The sequence below is a fragment of the Entelurus aequoreus genome, linkage group LG10, assembly GCF_033978785.1.
Source record: "Entelurus aequoreus isolate RoL-2023_Sb linkage group LG10, RoL_Eaeq_v1.1, whole genome shotgun sequence".
NCBI lineage: Eukaryota > Metazoa > Chordata > Actinopteri > Syngnathiformes > Syngnathidae > Entelurus > Entelurus aequoreus.
Window position 1 is genome coordinate 34465555 of NC_084740.1, and position 4333 is coordinate 34469887.

Sequence of the window (4333 nt, forward strand, 5' to 3'; positions counted from 1 at the left end):
AGCTGTCGGCTTTCAAAATGGCTGCCCTGAATAGAGTGCAGGTGAAAGGTCATCAGAACCTGGAGGAGCTTTCTCTGCTCAGCTATTAGTCCTAGAAGATAACAATCCTGGAAAATAACAGTCCTGGAAGCTAACAATCCTGGAATATAACAGTCCTGGAATATAACAGTCCTGGAAGCTAACAATCCTGGAATATAACAGTCCTGGAAGCTAACAGTCCTGGAATATAACAGTCCTTGAAGCTAACATTCCTGGAAACTAACAGTCCTGGAAGCTAACAATCCTGGAAGATAACAGTCCTGGAATATAACAGTCCTGGAAGATAACAGTCCTTGAATATAACAGTCCTGCACTGAAAAAAATTTGGAGTGCCATTTACTTAAAAAAAGCTAGGTAACAATTTCCACACAGAAATTCTTTGTAACTTTTACTTAGGAAATAGTCAAGTAAAGTTTACTTGCCAGCAATAATTATTTTTTATCAAAAACACTCAAGTAAACATTACTAGAGATTTTCTTTCTTAGAGACAAAATGTACTCTCTTTGATAGTAAATTTTACTCAAAACTACCTTTGTATCTACTTACAAAACCCTTATAAAAATGCTTGATTTTCAGGATAATTTAACTAGTTTTTCTTTACTTTATTCGGAGCAATATTTAAGTAATATTTACATAATATTTAAGCTACCACCTACACCACTATTGTAATATGAATGTGTTGTATTTTTAACTTGGCCTACTGTTAATTAAATTAATTATCTTAACACATCTTCTACAAATATGAAATGATAACATACTTTCAAACAAGAGCACCTTTATTACATTTTCCAGCAGCCTTGCCAGACAAAACATTATAAAACAGTGATTTTTTGTTTTACAACATTCACAATAATGCGAACAATTACAGGTAAAAGATCCAATAAAATGTCCTGAATTGTAACTTTTAAGCACAACAGCAAAATCTTTCAACAAGTTACATTGACAAGCATCATGTACTGCTTCCACACACCAAAGAACAGCTATATGCTGGAACAGTATATGTACACTGTGGAAACACTCACAGTAGAAGTTTATTTCGCAAAGACCGTACCTTGGGCGACATTTTCAGAACATCCAGTTAAAGAAACAGCATCTGAAACACTTCAAATGTGTATTTCAGTTTCAGTGGGTAACTCAAGTTCATGGCGTAGATTAAGCCCATGAGCAGAAGGCAAGCCTTTGCCATGGTTTTGCAGTCATCCAGAACCTCTTTTCCTTCGACGATGACTGACACATGGGCAGGATTGTGGCCTTCCTGTGCTGCATTTCCACTGATGACGAGGATCTTGAGGACATGATGAACAGAGTCTTCTTCACCTACATCCTGTGAAAAACATGTGATTCTGTGCTCAGGAGTCAATATTATACACGTTTTTTCTCTTAAGTTCCCAAGAGGTGATTCATGATGTTAAAACAGCCAGTTCATATAACCTATACATACAGAGACCACAGCATTGGTTAAATGCTGGGGAAGTATTTAGGTAACTATTGATTTGATCTTTGTCTGGGTTAACCCAGGTTTGCACTTTAATTTGTCAGTGTACACTTGGGTCACTGAGGCAACCATCATTTTTTTCAACAAGATTGTCTAAAAAATCCAGAAGATTGTTTTAAATACCATTTTTCATACTTTCAAAACATTTGCTTTTCAAACATTTCAGATTCAGAACCAGTTGAAAAATTGGGACACATTGCAATTAATTGCCAATTTAAGTTAATGGCCTAATATTTGTTAATCTGAATATAAATGTTTTTCCTCATATATAGTGGCACATGTGACTTTTATGCAAATATATTAATACACAAAGAACAGAGGTTATAGTATCAGGTTGGAGAAGAGATACATTTACTATGGTGAGAATAATCATCAGAAAATCCCAAATTTTCAAAATGTACCTGGCAGTCTTTGATCAGCTCCTCTCCCGACTCTCCAAGGAACTCCATTAGGCAATGTATGATGAGATCTCTTCTGCCTTCAACATGTTGCTATAAAACAGAGAAGCAAATTTATTGCAAAGAACATGTATATGCAAACAGATACACAAAGTTCACTATGCCATGTAAAAGGCAATGTAATTAAATTATATTAATTTATTTATTTAATTTGAGAGAGAGAGAGAGAGAGATAGATAGACAGAGAGAAAGCGAGAGATAGAGAGAGCACGAGAGATAGAGATAGATAGAGAGATAGATAGAGAGAGATGGTAATAGCTAGCTCAGTGTGTATGAGCCCAACACAAGATGACTGACACAAATGACATTAATGTCCCTGTAACTTTACCTGGCCAAGTGAATCCAGCATCAGCCTGATTTTCGTGCCTGCAACCCCGCCCTCTGTCCTAAATATCTCCAGGAGTTTGGGAGTGTGTGTGTCCAGTTTTGACAAAAATGTTCGCTCCAGATGAACTGTTGTTATCCTTCTGAACTCCTCTTTGATCTGAAACAGAAGATAAAAACACAACTTGATCAAGACATGCACCTTTCTAGAACAATTAAAACTGTAGTCTCCCCAGTATAATATAATACTATTGAGCATCAACACAAACGTCTGCCTTCAAAATGAGCATACATACCTATAGTGTTTTAACAATCCTATTCGCTTGTCTGATATAAAACTACACATCTTACACCTCCATCTCATGTTGAGGCACCTGTAAAATAAATTAAACATCTCATAACTAAACCATATTGGTGTCATTAAAAAAATCTATTTAAACCTTCAACAGCACTAATTTGATTTTACCTTGCGTAAGCTGTTGAGACCAAATTCCTGAGTCAACGTCCTTCAATATTCTGTGAAATATATTGAGAAATTATATTATGACATGTCATTAAAATACCATGTGTTGCAATATGAGAAATTAAAGCAAATGTTTATTTGAAGAACACTGATGACACAGAAAGTTCCCCTAAAATATCATTGACATTAAAATAACCACGAATGGTGTAAAGTAAATTAACCTTGCGCCAAAATTACGAATCCCACCAGACAGGTTTAAGTTACAATTGATATATTTTCAGGTCCTGAAGAGGGTGTGCTTGTTGCTGCAATTTTGCAATTCGGTTTAAAACAAATTTGAAACCGAATTGCAAATTGCAATTTTTTCTCATTGGAATACTTGTTTAAAAAAATACTTGTTTAAAAAAAAAAATCCAGCTCCCCCACAGTAACCACAAAACTGAAACCAATAGCATACTTTCTGAATTTAAAACAGCATGTCAACAACTGTTTATGAGCCGATATTACTGATATTTGCCACAGATCATATTATATATTATAAACATGAGTCTACTAGGGCTGGACCCGAATATCCGATCTTTGTGGTGGTATAAGCGGTTCGGGAGGCGGAAAGAGGACCCGACAGAAAGGCATGGCATGGACACTGCTGCTGGACTACCGCCAAAAAAAATGTAATAAATAAACAGCAGGAGATATCCATGCTAATGCTGTCGGACTCCGGAGCAAAGAAATTTATATATATATATATATATATATATATATATATATATATATATATATATATATATATATATATATATATATATATATATATATATATATATATATATATATATATATATATATATATATATATATATATATATATAATAAATTAAGCCTTACAGGTTTAGTAAAAATACAAATCTCCTGTTCTGCAACCGTAAAAACTAGCCACGTGCCACAATGCCAAGTTTGCAGTTGTTAGCTAGCTAGCTAGCTGGCAGGCTAAACGGGCTAGCTAATGCTAACGTAAAGTATTCCATATTCCAACACTGACTTGAACAGATAAGCAAAGGCGACGTACAAAGTTAATTAAGCATATAACCTACCCATGTGGCTCCATATCCATGAACTTTCTTGTTAAATGACTGTCCAGCCATCTTCTGTCCTCCAGTGAAAACTTGGTGCCCCTGGGAAGAAAAGCGCGAACGATCCTCTGACGCATGCGCTGAGTGGCCACAAGGTGGCGAAGTTCACTGCTATTACCCAAGTATATTTTACTTTCTGGTATTAAGTTGTAAAATCAATATATTAGTTAAGTAAATATTACTTGGAATGAATGATCAAATTTACATATAAAAGTGAGGATACAAAGTTACAAACAACCATCAAGTAAGACATTAAATAAAAGGTGAGATTTTAAAGTAAAAGAAGTGAAATAATAAATCCTTGTAAAATTTACATTAATATCCGTGGTAACAATTACAAGGCCAAAAAAATAATTTTTTTCAGTGTGGAAGATAACAGTCCTGGAAGATAACAGTCCTGGAAGCTAACATTCCTGGAAGATAG

At 34.8% G+C, this 4333-nt stretch overlaps 1 long non-coding RNA gene across 1 annotated transcript; it reads right to left on the minus strand.

Annotated features, from left to right (window-relative positions):
* Nucleotides 1-850: 850 nt before the first annotated feature.
* Nucleotides 851-3984, minus strand: LOC133659360 (uncharacterized). The gene is made up of 6 exons (XR_009827626.1): nt 3871-3984; nt 2783-2832; nt 2613-2690; nt 2321-2476; nt 1936-2025; nt 851-1363 (listed from the first exon to the last, which is right to left on the minus strand). It is a non-coding gene; the product is annotated as an uncharacterized LOC133659360 (long non-coding RNA).
* Nucleotides 3985-4333: the final 349 nt, after the last annotated feature.